The sequence below is a fragment of the Euprymna scolopes genome, chromosome 32 (assembly GCF_053919585.1).
Source record: "Euprymna scolopes isolate OS-2025 chromosome 32, ASM5391958v1, whole genome shotgun sequence".
NCBI lineage: Eukaryota > Metazoa > Mollusca > Cephalopoda > Sepiida > Sepiolidae > Euprymna > Euprymna scolopes.
The window spans coordinates 94,767,323-94,792,425 of record NC_136513.1 but is presented as its reverse complement, the minus strand read 5'-3'; the positions used below and the strand labels follow the sequence as shown (position 1 = coordinate 94,792,425).

General features: G+C 31.5%; 1 protein-coding gene across 1 annotated transcript in view; it reads left to right on the top strand.

Moving 5' to 3' along the window:
• The window catches only part of LOC145256125 (1-hydroxy-2-(trimethylamino)ethylphosphonate dioxygenase (glycine-betaine-forming)-like), a 69,304-nt gene that overhangs the window by 30,900 nt on the left and 13,301 nt on the right, over positions 1–25,103 (top strand). The gene's annotated exons all lie outside the window — the stretch shown is intronic.

Genomic DNA, 25,103 nt, shown 5'->3' with positions numbered 1-25,103 from the left:
TTTATCGGTTTATGAATCTTTTTAATGACTATTTATAATTTATCGTTTTCTGAATCTTTTTAATGACCATTGATAATTTATCGTTTTCTGAATCTTTTTAATGAACATTGATAATTTATCGTTTTCTGAATCTTTTTAATGACCATTTATAATTTATGGTCTTCTGAATCTTTTTAATGACCATTAATAATTTATCGTTTTCTGAATCTTTTTAATGACCATTTATAATTTATCGTTTTCTGAATCTTTTTAATGACCATTGATAATTTATCGTTTTCTGAATCTTTTTAATGACCATTGATAATTTATCGGTTTCTGAATCTTTTTAATGACCATTGATAATTTATCGTTTTCTGAATCTTTTTAATGACCATTGATAATTTATCGGTTTATGAATCTTTTTAATGACTATTTATAATGTATCGTTTTCTGAATCTTTTTAATGACCATTGATAATTCATCGTTTTCTGAATCTTTTTAATGACCATTGATAATTTATCGTTTTCTGAATTATTTTAATGACCATTGATAATTTATCGGTTTATGAATCTTTTTAATGACTATTTATAATGTATTGTTTTCTGAATCTTTTTAATGACCATTGATAATTTATCGTTTTCTGAATCTTTTTAATGACAATTGATAATTTATCGTTTTCTGAATCTTTTTAATGACCATTGATAATTTATCGGTTTATGAATCTTTTTAATAACTGTTTATAATGTATCGTTTTCTGAATCTTTTTAATGACCATTGATAATTTATCGTTTTCTGAATCTTTTTAATGACCATTGATAATTTATCGTTTTCTGAATCTTTTTAATGACCATTGATAATTTATCGGTTTCTGAATCTTTTTAATGACTATTTATAATGTATCGTTTTCTGAATCTTTTTAATGACCATTGATAATTTATCGTTTTCTGAATCTTTTTAACGACCATTGATAATTTATCGTTTTCTGAATCTTTTTAATGACCATTGATAATTTATCGTTTTCTGAATCTTTTTAATGACCATTGATAATTTATCGTTTCCTAAATCTCTTTAATGAGCATTGATAATTTATCGTTTTCTGAATCCATTTTATGACCATTGATAATTTATCGTTTTCTGAATCTTTTTAATGACCATTGATAATTTATCGTTTTCTGAATCGTTTTAATGACCATTGATAATTTATCGTTTTCTGAATCTTTTTAATGACCATTGACAATTTATCGTTTTCTGAATCTTTTTAATGACCATTGATAATTTATCGTTTTCTGAATCTTTTTAATGACCATTGATAATTTATCGTTTTCTGAATCTTTTTAATGACCATTGATAATTTATCGTTTTCTGAATCTTTTTAATGACCATTGATAATTTATCGTTTTCTGAATCTTTTTAATTACCATTGATAATTTATCGTTTTCTGAATCTTTTTAATGACGATTGATAATTTATCGGTTTCTGAATCTTTTTAATTACCATTGATAATTTATCGTTTTCTGAATCTTTTTAATGACCATTGATAATTTATCGTTTTCTGAATCTTTTTAATGACCATTGATAATTTATCGTTTTCTGAATCTTTTTAATGACCATTGATAATTTATCGGTTTCTGAATCTTTTTAATTACCATTCATAATTTATCGTTTTCTGAATCTTTTTAATGACCATTGATAATTTATCGTTTTCTGAATCTTTTTAATGACCATTGATAATTTATCGTTTTCTGAATCTTTTTAATGACCATTGATAATTTATCGTTTTCTGAATCTTTTTAATGACCATTGATAATTTATCGTTTTCTGAATCTTTTTAATGACCATTGATAATTTATCGTTTTCTGAATCTTTTTAATGACCATTAATAATTTATCGTTTTCTGAATCTTTTTAATGACCATTGATAATTTATCGTTTTCTGAATCTTTTTAATGACCATTGATAATTTATCGTTTTCTGAATCTTTTTAATGACCATTGATAATTTATCGTTTTCTGAATCTTTTTAATGACCATTGATAATTTATCGTTTTCTGAATCTTTTTAATGACCATTGATAATTTATCGTTTTCTGAATCTTTTTAATGACCATTGATAATTTATCGTTTTCTGAATCTTTTTAATGACCATTGATAATTTATCGTTTTCTGAATCTTTTTAATGACCATTGATAATTTATCGTTTTCTGAATCTTTTTAATGACCATTGATAATTTATCGTTTTCTGAATCTTTTTAATGACCATTGATAATTTATCGTTTTCTGAATCTTTTTAATGACCATTGATAATTTATCGTTTTCTGAATCTTTTTAATGACCATTGATAATTTATCGTTTTCTGAATCTTTTTAATGACCATTGATAATTTATCGTTTTCTGAATCTTTTTAATGACCATTAATAATTTATCGTTTTCTGAATCTTTTTAATGACCATTGATAATTTATCGTTTTCTGAATCTTTTTAATGACCATTGATAATTTATCGTTTTCTGAATCTTTTTAATGACCATTTATAATTTATCGTTTTCTGAATCTTTTTAATGACCATTGATAATTTATCGTTTTCTGAATCTTTTTAATGAGCATTGATAATTTATCGTTTTCTGAATCTTTTTAATGACCATTGATAATTTATCGTTTTCTGAATCTTTTTAATGACCATTGATAATTTATCGTTTTCTGAATCTTTTTAATGACCATTGATAATTTATCGTTTTCTGAATCTTTTTAATGACCATTGATAATTTATCGTTTTCTGAATCTTTTTAATGACCATTGATAATTTATCGTTTTCTTAATCTTTTTAATGACCATTGATAATTTATCGTTTTCTGAATCTTTTTAATGACCATTGATAATTTATCGTTTTCTGAATCTTAAATTATTAAATTATAAATGGTCATTAAAAAATGACCATTTATAATTTATCGTTTTCTGAATCTTTTTAATGACCATTGATAATTTATCGTTTTCTGAATCTTTTTAATAAGCATTTATAATTTATCGTTATCTGAATCTTTTTAATGACCATTTATAATTTATCGTTTTCTGAATCTTTTTAAATGACCATTGATAATTTATCGTTTTCTGAATCTTTTTAATGACCATTGATAATTTATCGTTTTCTGAATCTTTTTAATGACCATTGATAATTTATCGTTTTCTGAATCTTTTTAATGACTATTAATAATGTATCGTTTTCGGTATATTCATAACGCATAAGAAATAAATCAGATATTAAGGTGTGTGTGTGTGTGTGTGTATGTGGAGAAAGAGAGTCGGACCAGAACTATGTTTAAACGTAACGAGAGGAGAGAGAGAGAGAGAGAGAGAGAGAGAGAGAGAGAGAGAGAGAGAGAGAGAGAGAGACAGAACACTCGGATTAATAGAAAGATTTTATTGACATGTTTTTCATTTTTGGAACTCTTCTCTCATCCACGCTCCCGGACAATGTCGAGTAGCACTGCTATTTATTAATACATGATAACCTCGTATAATTATTCGAAAATATTTAACCCCAATCTTTTTACAGGGAAAGCCCTCAGATTTCACTCGGCTTAAGTCCTTAACACGTAAAAGCCCGGGCACGGATGGACGTTGGTCATCGCAGCGATAATTTCTGATGCAGTTTTTGATCGATGAGAAACAACCAAACGCTTGCGTTGCCATGACAACCAGATTAAGACGCCGAGAAGATTATCCGCGTGAATAGGGATTTATGGAAATCCTATCGGTTAAATTTAGGTGCCGTGTTGGAGAGGAAAGGATCATTACGGATTCTGCGTATATTTTACGAGGGGCGTGCAATAAGTAATGCCCCTGACCCACTTTCCATAGCAGTAGAACAACGAAACTTGCCACAGTTATTAGCCTTTCTCTACATGGGAACTACCCAAAGTTATGCATTTCTCCCATCGTTTGATGCAGCTCTGGATACCGTTTTTGTAGAACACCCCAGGTTGGTCCTCCAACCACGACGTGACTTCAGAAATCAAGATTGCATCATCTGGGAAACGCTTTCCTTTCAAAAACAACTTCATAGCTGGGAAGAGGGGAAAGTCAAACTGTGCAAGGTCAGGAGAGTAGGGAGGATGGGGAAGGATTTCATAACCACATGCCCGTGCTTCTGATCTGGCGACATGTTGTAAGAGCATTGTCCTGCAGGAGGAGGGTGCCTTTACTGATCTTGCCCCGCTTCTTGATTTTGATAGCTTGCCTTAATTTCCTCAAAAGTGAAGCATAATAGGCTCCTGTAATTGTGGTACCCTTTGCCAGGAAATCTGTCATCACTACTCCGTCCTGGTCTCAGAAGACTGTGAGCATGACCTTGCCAGTGGAGGGCTGCACCCTTGCCTTCTTTGGAGGTGGTGAGTCCAAGTGCGTCCAATGCATTAACTGGGCTTTGGTCTCTGGATCATAGTGATGGACCCAGGTTTCATCCTATGTAATCAGTCTTTTGAAAAACTTTAACTCATCTTCTTGGCACATCTCTAAATTCATCCTCGAGCACTCGACGCGTTCTCTCTTCTGGAATGGTGTGAGCAACCTGGCAATCCATCTGGCAGACACCTTATGCATATGCAAATGGTCATGAATGATAGTTTCCACAGACCCTGTACTAATTTTGACATCTTCGGCTATTTGGCGAATAGTAATGCGCCGATCTTCCAAAATGGCAGCCTGAACTTGACAGACAGATGCCTCATTAATGGCAGAAGGGGGGGGACCAGGTTTGGGAGCTGTTTCCACAGACTTCCGGCCATGTTTGAATTCACGATGCTAGCGTTTTACAAGGTCATATGATGGGGCATTATCACCATAAGTTTCTTTCATTTCATCAAAAGTCACCTGTGGTGTGCGTCCTTTCAAATACAAAAACCGGATCACTGCTGGATATTCAACAGGCTACATTTCACACCTGCCTCAGTTCAAACACCTGTAAAACAGAAACCACAAATAGTTCAGAGCTGTAATTTTCCACATAACTCGTAGAGATATAAATCATTGCACATGCAAAATTTCAGCTAGATCAGATAACTGGAAGTGGACCAGGAGCATTGCTTACTGCACGCCCCTCGTAAAATATTCATTTAAAAACAATCTGAAGACGTTTCTGAACTTTTGGAAATGAGGGTTGATTATTCATATAACTGTTCTCATCTTGAGAGTTATTGGCACAACGTTTAGATCGATCTAATCTCCGACCTTCTTCAGATGTATCTTGTCGAACTCAGGAATCTTTCTGTTGAACTCGGAAGTCTGGATGGACTTTTGAATGAAAGTCTTTATTAAAACCACATGGTAGAATGCTTTCGTTCAACCATGACTGGGTAGAATTGTAATCTGGGTGCTCCCCATTTAGGATTGAACCTTCAACTTCCAAAAGAGTGTAGCTTTTACAACTGAATTTTACTAAATACTCTATCCTTGTGGACAAAAATAAAATGCAATTGTGGATTACTTAGGACTTCTACCCAGTTATGGCTGACGAAACGAGAGAATGTTACTCCCTTGGATTAAATAAAGGGTTCAGTTCGAAATTTTGTGTAGATTTCCGAGTTCGAAAGAAAGACCCTCGAACTTGACAAGATACACCCGAAGAAGGTCGAAGATTACATCGGCTGAAGTATAGTGGAAATAACACTCAGATGAAAATAGTAGTCTGAATAACACAAATAATACGAATAATGAGAAATAGGCACTGCCAAACGAATGTGAAAAACGGAACGCATGATCCCGTGACGTCAGACTTGAGTTGTCTATACGAACTATGGAAAAGCAGAGGCGACTTAATGATTTTTTTTTAAGCTTTGTTTATCTTCTTCAAACTGCAATTAATAATTAATCGTTGTTATAATTTTGTCAGGTTTTAAGATTTACACAGTTTAATGATTAATAATATTATAAACATTTGTATATTAAATATGAAATACAGTTTTACTAAATATGTACGAGCGTTCATTTGGTTAATTACGGGCTTCCATACTTTTGTTTGGTAAAAAGAGACAAACAAGATATGAGATTGGGTCTACAAAATGCTTAATATTTGTGCAATAATATTTTTAATCGGTTTTAATCTGGCGATAAAATAGCTGGTAAGAGCCACGTTTATATTAAAACTTAATATTAAAACAAAAATTAAACACCATTAATTAAAAATCTATGTTGTAACGGAACATTTTGAAATAATGGAATTTTAATCGTTTTAATCTTTTAAAAATTAATTAACTTTTAGGAAGTTTCTTTTTCTTGACAATTCAATTGATAATGGTATATATAAATTAGAAAAAAAAAACGCTATTAAAAAAAACATAATAATATTAAATTCATATCAAGTTTTTAATTGCAATTTCCAGGTGAGTTTTTGTTCAATACATGTATTTAAATTTTTTAAAAAATAAATATTTTTTACTTATTTGAACTCTTATGTTTCATAATAAATAGAAATTTCGATCGATGTAAATATATTTTGTTCGAATTTCGAAACAATAAATAGGGGGGGGCACGCATTAAAAATAATGTTCCCCCCCCTATATTTTACGGAAACTGCATTTTATATGTAATGTCATTCTAAAATGGTTAAGTATCGAAAATTTCACGAAAATCTGACCATTAGTTGATTTTTGCTAGATTTATTAAACACGGGTATGTTTTCACATTCGAAATGCTTACTACATGGGAACGTTATTTGAAAGCGTCAATTATGTAAACAAGATTTTCGTCTCGCAATTTCATTATTTTCGCTCGATGAAAAATTTTTTAAAAAATTATTACTAATTTATTTTGACCTTCTTTTTTTAGATGGTACAAAAGTTATATTGATAATATTAACCCATAATAAAATTACTTCGTGTTACGTATGGGAGGGGTTAATTCTATGGTGAACTTTGGAGGTGCCTAATGAGAAGATATTTTGAATTCTAGTCGCAATGAATATGTTCTTTTTTTTCCTAACGAATTCTGACTTAGCAAGGATAGAAACCACTCGAGGATAAGTTAAATGACGAAGAATATTACGAAAAGATTGGAAACGATTAATAGAACCAAAAAAATATAGCATCTATGAAGGCGGTTATGACGAGTATTTTGTCAGATTTTAAAAGTCAGACATAAATAACAATCTGCCTTAAATATCAATGCTTGATTTTGACTAGCCCATTTTTTTCTTCTACTATCATATTGGCATGAATATATTTTATTCCACTTTATTTAAATATATTTTTTAATATTATTCCGGTTAAGAAAACGGTTACAGCAAAGATATTTTAACCGAAACAGATTAAAGAGAAGTTATCGTGTTCAAATTTACTGAGTTCTCTTTATTGAGTTCTTTAAATCTCTCTCTCTTTCTTTCTCTCTCTCTCTTTCTCTCTCTCTCTCTCTATCTCATATATATATATATATATATATATATATATATATATATATATATATATATATATATATATTAAGGGGTTTAGAACAACAGTCTACAGAGCAAAGTTTATTTTAATGTATTAGTAAATGCATTAATACAATTAAAAGAAAACAGTGCCCGTTGTAATATAGATATATAATAAGCTCAATAGACAGATATCCTAGAGCTATTTTAATATTGAGTAAAATGATTAAAAATTAAAAATCGGTTTCACAAGGAAGAACAAACAAAATCAATAATTGTACGATCGTTTCGGAAACGATGTTTTTATTGAGACAGACAATCAGTCTTGGAGAATAATTTTATCATTTGATTTTATAAAACAAAGTCTCCCCATCAGCAAAAATAGTGGGTGGGGTTTAAAGACAGCAAAAAATAAAAATAAACCGATTTTTAATTTATAATTTTTAATTTTAATCATTTTACTCAATATATATACATATACATATATATATATATATATATATATATATATATATATATATATAAAAGCAAACAGTTAATGAAATATATTAAAAAACACTTTGAAATGAGTTAAAAACATATTTAATCTGAAAAGGAAACACTAGATAAATGGATAGTCCTTAATCCGCGGAGTTTCTTTTTCATATTAAATATAATCTATATATATATATATATATATATATATATATATTTTATATGTATATATATATATATATATATATATATATTTATATATATATTTTTAACTCATTTCAAAGTGTTTTTTAACATATTTCATTAACTGTTTGCTCATATTATAAGCTCTATTTCCTATTTGGTATTATCGAGCTTTTATATCTGGCTGAGATAATTTTATAAATATTAATTCTTTAATATTTATAATTTACTTTAATTTTACCGTCTTGGATCATTTTGGTAAATTCAATTGTAATTTTCATTATATATATATATATATATATATATATATATATATATATATATATATATATATATATATATATAATGAAAATTACAATTGAATTTACCAAAATGATCCAAGATGGAAAAATTAAAGTAAATTATTAATATTTATAAAATTATCTCAATATATATATATATATATATATATATATATATATATATATATATATATATATATATATATATTACATTTTCACCCCAAACAAGGCACATTGCCACTTTGGTGTAGGAGGCTACTATCAGGGGAAACATCTACTGGGGTACCATGTAGGGATTAGGGCAGCGAGATGTTGGTTCACGTTGCACTTGAACTTATGCATGTCAGTACAGTTGGGGAAGCATTGACCTGGAATGGAATTCCAAAGTCTAGCAGTTCTGGGGAAGAAACTACTGGAGTAGAAAGATCTTTTACATCTAGGGATCTCTACAGTGTGGGGGTGGGATTTTGCAGCTTGTCGGGTCTGTCGAGGGTGTTCACGTCGTGGGGGCACAAGTGCTTGCAGTTCTTCAGAGCATTCACCATTATAATACTTGTAGAACAGGCAGAGGGATGCAACGTTTCGACGATGGGACAGAGGCTGAAGTTTAGATGCCAGTTTAGGGCCTATCAGATTTGCGACTCTCTTTTGAACCCTGTCAAGGAGCGAGAGACTAGTAGCCGATGCACCGGCCCAAATATGACAGCAATACTCCATACATGGGCGAATAGTGGCCTTATAGAGGTACAGGATACTTTCGGGTGTTAGAAGTTTTCTAGCACGGTAGAGAGAGCCCACCTTCCTTGCAGCGGCCCTGGCAATGCCCTCGATGTAATTGTTCCAACTCATGTTTCCTGTGAACGTTAGGCCAAGGAGCTTGAGAGACGTACTCTCAGATAAAGAGTCTTTGGCCATTGCTATAGGTGGTAGAGAAGGTTTCTTGTAATTATTGAATGAAACCAGTTTTGTCTTGGTGGCATTGAACGTTACCATCCATTTTTGTCCCCATTCCACTACTGATTGGAGGTTTCTGCCATTACTTTAGATATATGTTCACTTGTTTTCCTGTCGTGCCTGCTATAGAGTGTGGTGTCATCAGCATATATACCCATCTCAGAGGCAATTTTGTCGGGGGAGGTCATTTATGAATATCAGGAACAGCAGAGGTCCAAGGATAGATCCCTGGGGCACTCCCTCATTTATATCATATTGTTTAGATGTACGACCGTCGAGGACAACCTGGATTTTTCTCTTATCTAAGAAGGATTTAATTATGTTAAGTATTCTACTGGTGATACCGTAAGATCTAATCTTCCTGAGGAGACCCTCATGCCATACCCTGTCAAAAGCCTTAGATATATCTAGAGCTACCGCTCTGTCCTCTCCCGCTTTGTCCAGTGAATGGTATATGCGTTCAGAGATTACAGTGAGGATGCCTGCCGTGGAACGGGCTTGTCTAAATCCATATTGATGGTCGGTCAGAAGTTTAGCATCTGTAAGGTGCTGGAGTCTGGACTAGAGCATGGTTAATTAAGGTCTCAAATATTTTGGCAAAAAGTGGGAGGAGGCTAATAGGGCGATAATTTAATGGGTCAGTTCTTTCGCCAGAATTCTTGAATACTGGTACTACAGAAGCAGTTTTCCAACAGCCCGGAAAGCAAGATTCATTAAGGCATTTGTTGTAGAGTTTGGAGAGAACTGGAGCTACTTTGAGAGAGAGAGAGAGAGAGAGAGAGAGAGAGAGGGGGGGGGGAGTAAAAAGATTAATAATTGTAAATTATGAATCAGTTTCAAAAGGAGAAACAAAACAAAATCAATTTTGATTTTGATTTCCGCGATGTCATATTTTCTGGGGGAGGAGGTAGGGGTGTCACGTTCCTTTCCTTCTTCGCGGTACGGGTTTGAGACTGCCTGCCTGCCTACTACCACTTTTTTTTTTTTTTTTTTTTCTCAACACACACTTCTAAACACTCTAGCAACACCGAGCACCCAGGCTAGTTTTAAATAAACACCGACATTTTTTACGGTGCTTATTAAGAACAAGTCGACAAATTTATTTTTATATATATATATATATATATATATATATATATATATATATATATATATATATATATATATATATCGTTTTAAGCAAAAACAACATTACGTGCCGAATTGTCATGTCGAAAATGGTAATATATCCAAAAATTACAAAAATTCATCGAGTAGTACAACTGCTATTGTGTTTTTAGTAAAAAAAAAAAATCGCTATAGACAACAAATATTGCAGTTATGACACAAGTAATTTAAAATATTCATTTCGCAGTTATGCTCCCCTGCGTTTAGACTCCTACCGTCTACTTTAATGCCTTAGAAAAATGCGATTCTATCTAATTTTTCATAAAAATTACTTTTAACTATAAACAACTTTCTGCTCGATGAATTTTCGTAATTTTTGGATTTATTACTATTTTCGACATGACAATTAAGTACGTAATATTGTGTTTGCTTAAAACGACATATATATATATTTTTTTAAATCGATCCATCGACTGCATAAAAAGTACCAATTTTTCTCCCCCCCCCCCCTCCTCTTCCATTAAACCTTCCCTTGACTTTAAATCATATGTAATACCTGGGTAATAATCTCTTGTGTCTTTCGTAGACTTGACGGCTTGGCTAATTTATCCTCAATCTGTAATGAGATTTAAGCCGGATTAAACCAAAAAAATGTCTCCTCCCATGATCGGCTTTAGTATTTATAGGTACCTCTGCTACTACCAGCCTTGAACAGTTGGAAAAGGGGGGGGGCAAGAAAACAAAACAAAAAAAAAACTTATTTTTAATATTTTGAATCAATCGTTTTTTTCGGTTTAGTGCTCAGTGTTTTTAAAATGGCAGAACTTGTATTTTAGAAAAGTAAAAAATAAAAGCGAATAAAAAGCAGGAGTCAGAGGAAGATGCTGCCAAGTTAATTTTTTTTTTTCTTTTTACACAGTGATCACCACTTATCAAGGCCCGGAAGCCACTCAGGGATAAGGGTTATTGCAAGTAAATTACGTTAGTGTGGAGATTCGATGAAGTGTTTAATTAAGGGGGCGGTTCATTAGGAATTTGTTAACATTGGACTTGAACACATCCAAGTTGTAGTCCGAAGGGAAGCAGGCAGACGGAACAGGGTTCCACAGGCGTGCAGTTCTAAGAAAGAAGCTTTGTTCGTGGAATCCGCGTTTTGATTTAGGCACAGATATAGAGTGGTGGAAATTTTTCACAGTGGATTCAGCTAGACGGGTGTTTTTCGTGAAAGATTGGCGAGGGGGGACCAGAGATTGAAGTTCAGACGAGCACCTGCCATGAAAATAACGATAAAACAAGGATAGGCTCGCAACGTCTCTTCTGTGGGAGAGAGGTTGCAGGGTAGAGAAAAGGGCATCCCCCACTAAGCCACAAAGTCTATTTTGTACTCTGTCAAGGCAGGATAGGCTGTTTTTAGCAGCTCCTGTCCAGATATGGCAACAGTATTCCATCCTTGGACGTACTTGGCTTGGTGTTACAAGAAAAAGGAGACACTTTGCTTTAGTAATTCATAAAAATAAAACTTTACTGTAGTAATTCATAAAATTAAAACTTTACTTTAGTAATTCATAAAATTAAAACTTTACTTTAGTAATTCATAAAAATAAAACTTTACTTTAGTAATTCATAAAATTAAAACTTTAGTTTAGTAATTCATAAAATTAAAACTTTACTTTAGTAATTCATAAAATTAAAACTTTACTATAGTAATTCATAAAATTAAAACTTTACTTTAGTAATTCATAAAATTAAAACTTTACTTTAGTAATTCATAAAATTAAAACTTTACTTTAGTAATTCATACAATTAAAACTTTAGTTTAGTAATTCATAAAATTAAAACTTTACTTTAGTAATTCATAAAATTAAAACTTTACTTTAGTAATTCATAAAATTAAAACTTTAGTTTAGTAATTCATAAAAGTAAAACTTTATTTTAGTAATTCATAAAATAAAAACTTTACTTTAGTAATTCATAAAATTAAAACTTTACTTTAGTAATTCATAAAAATAAAACTTTACTTTAGTAATTCATAAAATTAAAACTTTACTTTAGTAATTCATAAAAATAAAATTTTACTTTAGTAATTCATAAAATTAAAACTTTACTATAGTAATTCATAAAATTAAAACTTTACTTTAGTAATTCATAAAAATAAAACTTTACTTTAGTAATTCATAAAAGTAAAACTTTACTTTAGTAATTCATAAAATTAAAACTTTAGTTTAGTAATTCATAAAAATAAAACTTTACTTTAGTAATTCATAAAATTAAAACTTTAGTTTAGTAATTCATAAAAATAAAACTTTACTTTAGTAATTCATAAGAATAAAACTTTACTTTAGTAATTCATAAAATTAAAACTTTAGTTTAGTAATTCATAAAATTGAAACTTTAGTTTAGTAATTCATAAAAGTAAAACTTTAGTTTAGTAATTCATAAAATTAAAACTTTACTTTAGTAATTCATAAAATTAAAACTTTACTTTAATTCATAAAAATATTTCTTTACTTTAGTAATTCATAAAATACAACTTTATTTTAGTAATTCATAAAAATAAAACTTTACTTTAGTAATTCATAAAAATGAAATTAACTTTAGTAATTCATAAAAATAAAACTTTACTTTAGTAATTCATAAAATTAAAACTTTACTAATTCATAAAATTAAAACTTTACTAATTCATACAAACAAAACTTTACTTTAGTAATTCATAAAAAAAAAACTTTACTTTAGTAATTTATAAAAATAAAACTTTACTTTAGTAATTCATAAAATTAAAACTTTACTAATTCATAAAATTAAAACTTTACTTTAGTAATTCATAAAAACAAAACTTTACTTTAGTAATTCATAAAAACAAAACTTTACTTTAGTAATTCATAAAAATAAAACTTCACTTTAGTAATTCATAAAAATAAAACTTTACTTTAGTAATTCATAAAATTAAAACTTTACTTTAGTAATTCATAAAATTAAAACTTTACTTTAGTAATTCATAAAAATAAACCTTTACTTTAGTAAGTCATAAAAACAAAACTTTACTTTAGTAATTCATACAAACAAAACTTCACTTTAGTAATTCATAAAAACAAAACTTCACTTTAGTAATTCATAAAAACAAAACTTTACTTTAGTAATTCATAAAAACAAAACTTTACTTTAGTAATTCATAAAAACAAAACTTTACTTTAGTAATTCATAAAAACAAAACTTTACTTTAGTAATTCATAAAAACAAAACTTCACTTTAGTAATTCATAAAAACAAAACTTCACTTTAGTAATTCATAAAAACAAAACTTTACTTTAGTAATTCATAAAAACAAAACTTTACTTTAGTAATTCATAAAAACAAAACTTCACTTTAGTAATTCATAAAAACAAAACTTCACTTTAGTAATTCATAAAAACAAAACTTTACTTTAGTAATTCATAAAAACAAAACTTTACTTTAGTAATTCATAAAAACAAAACTTCACTTTAGTAATTCATAAAAACAAAACTTTACTTTAGTAATTCATAAAAACAAAACTTTACTTTAGTAATTCATAAAAACAAAACTTTACTTTAGTAATTCATACAAACAAAACTTTACTTTAGTAATTCATAAAAACAAAACTTTACTTTAGTAATTCATAAAAACAAAACTTCACTTTAGTAATTCATACAAACAAAACTTTACTTTAGTAATTCATAAAATTAAAACTTCACTTTAGTAATTCATAAAAACAAAACTTTACTTAGTAATTCATAAAAATAAAACTTTACTTTAGTAATTCATAAAAACAAAACTTTACTTTAGTAATTCATAAGAATAAAACTTTACTTTAGTAATTCATAAAATTAAAACTTCACTTTAGTAATTCATAAAAACAAAACTTTACTTAGTAATTCATAAAAACAAAACTTTACTTTAGTAATTCATAAAAATAAAACTTTACTTTAGTAATTCATAAAAATAAAACTTTACTTTAGTAATTCATAAGAATAAAACTTTACTTTAGTAATTCATAAGAATAAAACTTTACTTTAGTAATTCATAATAATAAAACTTTACTTTAGTAATTCATAAAAATAAAACTTTACTTTAGTAATTCATAAAAACAAAACTTTACTTAGTAATTCATAAAAACAAAACTTTACTTAGTAATTCATAAAAATAAAACTTTACTTTAGTAATTCATAAAAATAAAACTTTACTTTAGTAATTCATAAGAATAAAACTTTACTTTAGTAATTCATAAGAATAAAACTTTACTTTAGTAATTCATAAGAATAAAACTTTACTTTAGTAATTCATAAGAATAAAACTTTACTTTAGTAATTCATAATAACAAAACTTTACTTTAGTAATTCATAAAAAAAAAACTTTACTTTAGTAATTCATAAAAACAAAACTTTACTTTAGTAATTCATAATAACAAAACTTTACTTTAGTAATTCATAAAAATAAAACTTTACTTTAGTAATTCATAAAAACAAAACTTTACTTTAGTAATTCATAATAACAAAACTTTACTTTAGTAATTCATAAAAATAAAACTTTACTTTAGTAATTCATAAAAACAAAACTTTACTTTAGTAATTCATAAAAACAAAACTTTACTTTAGTAATTCATAAAAATAAAACTTTACTTTAGTAATTCATAAAAATAAAACTTTACTTTAGTAATTCATAAAAATAAAACTTTACTTTAGTAATTCATAAAAATAAAACTTTACTTTAGTAATTCATAAAAATAAAACTTTACTTTAGTAATTCATAAAAATAAAACTTTACTTTAGTAATTCATAAAAATAAAACTTTACTTTAGTAATTCATAAAAATAAAACTTTACTTTAGTAATTCATAAAAATAAAACTTTACTTTAGTAATTCATAAAAATAAAACTTTACTTTAGTAATTCATAAAAATAAAACTTTACTTTAGTAATTCATAAAAATAAAACTTTACTTTAGTAATTCATAAAAACAAAACTTTACTTTAGTAATTCATAAAAACAAAACTTTACTTTAGTAATTCATAAAAACAAAACTTTACTTTAGTAATTCATAAAAACAAAACTTTACTTTAGTAATTCATAAAAACAAAACTTTACTTTAGTAATTCATAAAACAAAACTTTACTTTAGTAATTCATAAAAACAAAACTTTACTTTAGTAATTCATAAAAACAAAACTTTACTTTAGTAATTCATAAAAACAAAACTTTACTTTAGTAATTCATAAAAACAAAACTTTACTTTAGTAATTCATAAAAACAAAACTTTACTTTAGTAATTCATAAAAACAAAACTTTACTTTAGTAATTCATAAAAACAAAACTTTACTTTAGTAATTCATAAAAACAAAACTTTACTTTAGTAATTCATAAAAACAAAACTTTACTTTAGTAATTCATAAAAACAAAACTTTACTTTAGTAATTCATAAAAACAAAACTTTACTTTAGTAATTCATAAAAACAAAACTTTACTTTAGTAATTCATAAAAACAAAACTTTACTTTAGTAATTCATAAAAACAAAACTTTACTTTAGTAATTCATAAAAATAAAACTTTACTTTAGTAATTCATAAAAACAAAACTTTACTTTAGTAATTAATAAAAATAAAACTTTACTTTAGTAATTCATAAAAACAAAAACTGGAAATAAATAAATAAATCCGGGCTGTCATTTTTTTTTTTTTTTTTACAAAACGTTTTATTTTCGGCACCACTTATAATGTATCCCGCTGCCACTTGTACATTTTAGTTTGGCAGGCGTTTCTCTTTCTTCCGACCTCACGCTAGGCATAGCCGGCCCATTCTCATCTCGCTTTTCACGTCTGTTTTCTGCGGCGCCGACTTAGTTTCTCCCCCCGAGAACGTGGTGTATTTTTCACCCCTTGTTACCTCCTCCTCCTCCTTCTTCTTCTTCTTGCACACACGTATTAATTCGCATATCTGCTTTTTTCGGCTGCTGCGCCATCTAATCTCTTTGCAAGTCAGTCATCCTTCTCTGCATCTGATATTTTCCGATTTCGCTCATAATGCACTGTGTTACAAACGCAACACTGCCAACATCTTGGAGATTCCTCTGAAAAGGCGGTTTCACTGGTTTGGTCACATTCTTCATGGGTCTTAGGAGGAATTCATTTGCAAGTTTACAGCGCCAATCAGCTGCTGGTTGGATGGACATAAGACCTGACCCTTGTGAAAAGATGATTCCATTCTTGTCATAATTAATCACGTTGTCGAAAAGAATAAAGAAGAAAAAAGAATCACCAAAAAAAAAAAAAAAAAAAAAATACAACAACTCATTTTCTGCCATAAAAAGAAAATCTGCAAATGTGAGCAGGGAAAACAAAAATGTGAACTTTTAGTTACACACGTTACGTACCGTTACTCTTTCCTCGGGGGCAGGGTACAAAAAGAGAGTCAAGCATTACAAGAACAAGTGAACATGAAAAAAAATTGTTTTAATTATTTTTTCTAAAATTGACCGCAGAATAATCGGTAAAAGAACGCATGATTTTTTTGATTGAATGCGTTACAATAAAAAAATGTTCACTTTATCATGGCCACCGTATCTGAAATCGCAAATTGGGAATCGGACTTAAAAAATCTAATTATATTTAGAACAAGATTTTCTTTTTTGTCTTCAACAATTTACTGAATCGTTAAAAAAATAAAAGTTTTTAAAGATGAGTTTTTGTGATGTAGTTGTAACGAAGCCGCTGACGAGCTAGTATCAGTAGCAGCCGCAGTACACATATGCAAATGAGCGAGCCAGTGTGTGAAGTGACGTCACATTGGCGAAAGAGAATAAAAAGAGCAAAATAAAATAAAGAGAGAGAGAAAAAAAATGCACTACGTAGTAAGGAGCAAAAAATAATTTAAAAAAAAAAAAAAAAAAAAAAAAAAAACGCATGCCGGGTGAAATATGTGGCCCCGTCATTAAAAGAAAGTTTTAAGCCGTGTCGATGCTTTATTTTGGAAAAATCATGAATAATTGGCCGTTCAGATTTGCTCGGAACGTGAAGTTAGCTGAGCGTCACCGACTATCAAAGCGTAACAATACTACTCAAGGAAAAAACTGAAGAAAATTAAATATAAGATCACCAAGAAAAAATCATATAACGAAAATAAAAAAAAAGAAACAAAGACCTACCGTAACCATTGTTGGTTTATTCTTGTATCAAATTTTTAAGTGGAAAAAATCAACGTTGTATTTTTTTTCAACCATTTTTTTTTTTTTTTTTTTTTTTTGCTAAACAAAACTGAACAATAAGAAAACCATTTTTTGTGCTTTTCATATCTTTTTAACAAAAGTTTTTGTTTTTTTTAAAAAAAGCACTTTTTATGTTTTTCATTTATTTTTATTTATTTTCATTTTTTTTTTCTTTATTTTTGTAACTAATGTAAAGTAAACTTTTTTTTTTCTTTTCATGAACATTTTTTCTGTGGAGCTGGGAAACCGATTTTTAAAAAATTAAGTTAAGACAGTCGGGATATTCCAAGACTTTTCTACGCTGCATCAGACGATGTCAAAGTGGGGGGGGGGGAGAAAAGACAGCGGATGTGGAAGAAACTTCACCAACCCAATTGGGTAGCTTTCTAATATATGGTTAAAGATGGAGACAAAGGGATCATTGCTAAATTTCTGTCTCCACATAAACTCGAAAAGATAACTGTCAAGAATCTTCCGGCTGGTCCCGTTGATTTTTACAGTTACATTCATAGGTCCAATTAAAAGCTATTATACCTAACTTTGTATGCAAGCAAAATAACTATCAAGAAGCTCCCGCCTGGTCTTGTTGTTTCCCCCTACCCCAATATTTTCCCCAAATATCGTCTGCTCCTTTGCTATGCATTGGTCGGCATCTTACGTCAGATTACAGTCAAACCCAAGCGCATGACGTCATGTTCCGAGCAAAGCCGAGCGGACGGCGAGTTACATTTTGTTCAAATTCTACACAAATACCAAATAATTTAGCAAATATAATTCTATTAAAATGTTACAAACAATTATTAACAAAAAGAAATTCAAACTGTTTTAATAAATGGTGAAAGTTAAATTCCGCTTAAAACTATGCGGCCTAAAATAATTGGGAGTTTTTTTTGTGTGTGGGGGGGGGGGGGGCGTAATTTCTGATTCTAGATACGGTAGCCATGATGAAGTATATGCATTCTATTTTGCCATGAATGCCATAGAAATGAACCACTGATTAAATTTAGAACTTCGCAGTGGACCAAATTCAAAAACGGCTGAATTGAGCCATTCCATTCCTCGTTTTGCAAGATAACTTAAATCAAATTTCCCCCGGTATTTTTAATGACGTTTTAAGAATCTGTTTAAAAACAAACATTACAATTAAAAAATAATGCACAACTAATTTTAGACAAAATACCTCCCTCCCCTAAAGCTCCGATTTTTTCGATTCCCAATTCATTTTATAAAAATGCTTGGTTGTACCAAACGAATGCATCTGCACATTCTTTGCATTTAATGATGCAGATTTACGAATGCCAGTAATCGATCATCTGAGCTCCAATCTATGGTTTCCCCCTCGCCAAACTTTCACGAGAAACACTCGTCTGGCTGAAACCACTATTAATAATTTCCTCCACTCTTTATCTGTGCCTAAACCTAAACGTAGATTCCATGAGCAAAGCTTCTTTCTTAGAATTGCACACCTGTGGAACTCTCACCCGTTTACCTGCTTTCCAACTGACTACAATATGGTCGTCTTCAAGTCCAATGTAAACAAGTTCTTGATGAGCCGTTTCCCTTAAGTAATCCAATTTATCAAATTTACACTTCTAACGATTACCATATTGTCCCTTTTGTCCACCATACACTCTTTAATCCTTATCCTCGAGTGGGCCTTGATAAGTGGTGACCTTGTAAAAAAATAATAAAATTAAAAAAAAAAGGGAGAGCCTAGTTTGATAAAAGATTCTATTAGCAGCCAAGAATATTAATTTTCATGAAAGAAAGCATAAAAAAACACAATCTGACCATTGTTTTTAATACGACATATAACCCTATTATTTTGAAGCTGCATGTGTAATTACAATGAAGCAGCTGTGTTACGGACTTTACTGAAGCTCAGGATAACGTTTTTATGTTTCAGTTATGATGTTTATGTATGTCGACATAGGCGTGACAAAGCACGAGCAAATGCCATTTTAAACTTGAGCGTGGCACACCAAAGAAAATGCTATTTCAAACTAAAGCATGAACGACTAAAGAAAATTGCTGTTTCAAACTTAAGCCTGAGAGACCAAAGAAAATACATCAAACTTAAGGAGAACAAACCAAATAAAATGCTATTTCATGATAAACAAGAGAAAATGTAACAGACCAAAGAAAATGCTATTTCAAACTTAGCATGACAGACCAAAGAAAATGCTATTTCAAACTTAGTATGACAGACCAAAGGAATCACTCTTTCAAACTTAGCATGACAGACCAAAGAAAATGCTATTTCAAACTTAGCATGACAGACCAAAGAAAATGCTATTTCAAACTTAGTATGACAGACCAAAGGAATCACTACTTCAAACTTAGTATGACAGACCAAAGGAATCACTCTTTCAAACTTAGCATGACAGACCAAAGAAAATGCTATTTCAAACTTAGCATGACAGACCAAAGGAATCACTACTTCAAACTTAGTATGACAGACCAAAGGAATCACTCTTTCAAACTTAGCATGACAGACCAAAGAAAATGCTATTTCAAATTTAGCATGACAGACCAAAGGAATCGCTACTTCAAACTTAGTATGACAGACCAAAGGAATCACTCTTTCAAACTTAGCATGACAGACCAAAGAAAATGCTATTTCAAATTTAGCATGACAGACCAAAGGAATCGCTACTTCAAACTTAGCATGACAGACCAAAGAAAATGCTATTTTTTTAATGGAACATTAGTTTTTGCCTAAAACAAATTTTAATGAAGATGACGATGATATAACTTTTTATTTCAATTCGGATGTTTGTTCGAGTGTTTATGCATGTCGACACAGGTCGATAGTTCGTTCTTTAGACTTCACCCTCATCGGCACCATCAAGTACAAGGGTCGGAGAGGGGGGGTTAAAGGGAGTGGCTACCGTGTAAGATCAAACCTCGGGATCAGTAACGAGTGGATGTGTTTTAATTCTATTGATTCTGACTAAAGGAGGCATCTAATTACAATCTGCGATTTATACCACCCCCTCTCCCGTCCCTCCAACTTTTCCGCCCGTGATAATTGCCCTCGCCTTTGGGGAGATGGTTGTGTGGCAGTGAGAGGAGGAGAAGGAGAAAGAGGTGTTGTTAGTGTTTTGTGTGTTTATCTCAACACCCGAATAAACTCACTTAATTGGTGAAATTACATCAACGAACACGAACCATCATCGTAAGGCGGGGGGGGGGGAGAAAAATAGCCTAGAACCAGGTCCTCCAGGATGAATATGTAAGTAAGGCGTTTGAGGCTGTGAGAGGAGGAGGAGGAGGAGGAGGAGGAGGAGGAGGTGTTATTGTTTCGTGCATTTATCCCAGTATCCAAATAAAGTCTCTCAATCTCGGAGAGCTGCATAAACGGACCAAACCGTCACTTTTAGCCTTGCCTTGGGGAAGGGGAGGAAGGTAGTCTAGCACCAAGACCTTCGAGATGAACAGGTGTGGGTAGTTGTTGTATGCAAGGTTGGGTAGAATGAGCCATGGCTTTTAATAACCATTAATACCTGGGTGTGGTAACTCTGATGAAAGATGGCAATACGTCTGACCTCGTGAGGCGGTTTGTGATGAGGATGGGTTGGGGGTGAGTGCTTATTTGGCATAAACCCAGCCTCCTTATGAATCAAATTTGTCAATTCAACGTTTTTTTGTTTTGTTTTTTTTTTCTAATATTTTATTTCCTATTTCTATCTGAATTTGTTATTTTTTGTCAAACGAAAGCCATTTGGTCATAGTCAAGATTGTCTGCTCGTTTTGACTTCCGGTTTCTACTGTCCATTTGGCTAGATAACAGAGCTCTCTTTACATCGTTGCTGTTTGGTTTAGCAGTGGAAATACATCCCTAATTTCGATCGAGGTTCTTAATTGGCACTCTGAATAAGCATGACTTCTTTTCTTTATCTTACTCAGAAGTCCAGAAATTCAAAAGAAGTGCTGCTCTTGTTCATGGCACTGAAACTCTCTCCCTTGTTGAGACTGAATTTATGCAATTCGTAGCTGATAATGTGGACCATAATGTAAGGAGTATTGATGGATTCAACACATTCCACGGTATGGACATCATAGCATCTTTAACGCCCGAGAAAGTTAAAGCAAAACCAGTTCCAAGGATTCAAGTTCTTTAAGAAGATATAATAAGGATTAGAAGAATCAACATAAAATACTTAGATTCACAGCACACCAATAAACCACCAGGTTATATTTAAAGAGATTCAGGCCAAGAAAGTTGTCGATTCCACTGTTAATGTTGACATCCTTGGGGGGGGGGTCACTAATTTTACATCTGTCCAGGCCAGCATAGTCAGGCCTTATGCAGTCAGTGCGCAAAGGAGTATATCCTGGAAAATCATCCACAGTTTTTTTTTTGCCACTGATCAACATGGAACCTGATAACCAAACCTGATAACCCTAACCCTAACCCTAACCTAACCCTAACCTGATAACCAACCTATGTGTACTCAACGTTATGTTATATTAGTTATTTAGCCCTGAAAAACATTACACCAACTCTAACATTCGATCAGCTACTTTGGTAAAAATTAATGATGATAGTCGAGTCACAGCCTAGTTCCAGTCCCCTGAAATCATCAGAAATGCGACTTGGAGGGCTCTATACACAGATGAGCTTACTGGGGTCAATTGGTCATTTGATGGCAGGTTCTAGATTGCAAGAACTTTTTGGACTTGTATATGCTGAAAACAGTCAAGCACATGCTAAGTGACAAAGCAATTGCAAGAGCCATTCGTGTTCACTTAGTTGATTGATGCTGTTCTGAATGATAGTTTTTTTTTAGCGAAAGCCTATGATTTGCCAGTTTCACATGTCAGTGAGGAATTATCAACCCAACACTGATATAGAAAAGTCATTTTCTCAAAATGAAAACCTTTAGGAAGCTCAGGGGCTATTGAATAGTCTCTTTGATGGGATGGAGACATTGGATAATGTTCTGTCATCAGAGTCTGTGACCAGGATTGCCCAGAGAATCAACCATGTGAAGGATGCGATGGTTGACCAGCGAACAGTAAAATTGTGGAATCAATACCTTGGTATGGTGAAGATCCTGCAATTGTTTATCAAGGCAGAGCATATCAGGAACTAGGAATTACACCTTGACACTGCAAGAAAAATGCTGCCAATATTTGCTGCAGCAGGACACATTCTATATGCAGAGTCGGCCTAATTGTACTTGCAGCAAATGGAGGGGCTGCCAAAAAGCCATCCTGAAGTGTACCAGAAATTTTCTGCAGGATTCCATGTGATTCGATGGAGCAATCACTACTGGGCTGGCTTGTCGATGGATCTGGTTATTGAGCAGATGCTAATGAGAAGCATGAAGACGTCTGAAGGTCTTACTCATGGCAGAGGAATGTGCGAAATCCAATGATTGGTTTGGATGCTATCACTGCCAGTATGTGTTGAAATTAAGTTTACAATGCAAGAACTAGCAAGAATTCGTCATGGCACTAGTGACCAGCACCAGGAGGCTATTTCAACAAGATAAAAGCAAGATGTAAGGAATACATCGAAGCTCCTTGCGTTTCTCCAGACATTTGACCTTTTCATGGAAGATCCGTTCATTCACAGCATTTCAAGTGGAGTAACTGGAGACAAAAAGGTGAATGCGGACAGAGCAAACTCCATAGGAGAAGCAATCATAGCTTCAATGATTGGAGAAAATGTCCATGAGTACACTTTAAAAAAAAAGGATCAAGCAATTAAATGCGTCAAAATTTTGCTCAGCAAGATGACGCAGTTAAAACTGATACACAATTTCTATTCCAGAGACTGTGTGTGCTATCGACCAATGAACCCTCAAATCAGCAGCAGCAATAACATTTTCAATGTGAGCTTTGTGGTTACCCACCTGCACTTTTTGATTATTTCGAACTACTACGAGAGGCAAAAAAAAAAAGTTCGGCTTTGGCAGACGCAATATGGGAACTGACTTCCCCTGTATAATCAAGTCCCCAGTTTTCAGATCCAGACTATCTCTTAGATGGTGGAACACTACTTCAACGCCTCCCATGGCAAAAAGGTCACACATTTGATGAGATCTGTTCCCAATACCGCAGATATGTAACAACTAGATATGGAAAAGCATGCATTGTCTTTGATCAGTATCCATCCATTAAAGATGTGACTCACCAATGCCGCGCAGAAGGCTCTGTTGGTGTTAATGTGTCACTGACCCTTTTAATAGTGTTCAAATTAAAAAAGGATGTTTTCCTTACTAATCAACAAAACAAACAATTGTCCATCAACTTGATGGAAAAGAGAAGCAGCTGGAGATGCTGACGTATTGATTGTGAAGACTGCTCTGGAAATGGTACAGATAGGAGAAACCATTTTGATAGCAGATGACACTAACCTATTGGTCCTTCTATGTTATCATGCCGATAGAGATGATGGTCACAACATCTTCACGCCACAATCAAAGGTTAGTGCAAAAAATGTGAAAGTCTGGAACATCAAAGAGATGAGGAAATCTTTGGGAGATGTGGTCTGTTCCAACATTCTTTTCATCCACGCACTGCTGGGTTCATGGAATTGGGAAGGCAACATTCCTTCAAAAGGTGGTGAACAATAGAAATTTCCTAAAACTGGCTGAAGTGTTTGGCAAGGGTAGCAGTGCAGAAGAGCTTATAAAAACTGGGGAGAATGCTTTAGTGCACCTGTACAATGATAATGATGGAGAAAGCATCAATCATCTCCGACTGAGACGCTTTAAGAAAAAAGTTGCAAAAAGCTCAAAGTATCTTGAAACCAAATCATTGCCGCCAACAAGAGCAGCTACGAAATTCTAGTCTTTGAGTTTACTTCCGAATTCGGGAATGGAAAGATAGGAACCAGCTAAAACCTGACGAGTGAGGTTGAAAACCTTCAGATGGTAAATTATAACCAATCAAGACTGACTTGGTACCTGGTCCTGTAAATTTGTTGACTATAATTAGGTGTAACTGTACTTCAGGGTGTACTACAGGAAGATGCAGTTGCAGGAAACATGTCATTCACTGTTGAAACTATAACTGCAAAGGTCTTCACTGCACCAACTCACCACAAACAGATCTTGATGATGATGATGAAGTTACCTTTGACTAGTTCTTGACAAGAAATGTTCTTTGGTCCATATATGAAATTGGTCTGTGGTGGTTATGCAAGAGCCTTGCCCCAGCATTCGACTATTCCTTTATTGTAAATTGTACTTATTTTGTACTTATTTTTTATGAAATGTAAGGAATTGATGTGAAAATTGTTGCCTTGAAAAAGGCTTCTTAGTCTGTTTTTGTACCTTTTATAATCATATTTGTATAAGAAATAAAAAGACATGATAACAATGGCAAGATTTAGTCATTTTCTCGTGTTAGTTAATTAAGCACATAGTTACCTATCATTATAATTTAAAACACCAAGAAAATGTCAAGCTGGCTTGGGGTGGGCCCTAAGTGGATTTTCATACAAATTTTTTTTATTTCTAATTTCATAAAGGTTTTTTTTTTGTCGGAAAAACGTTTATTTTTGCCA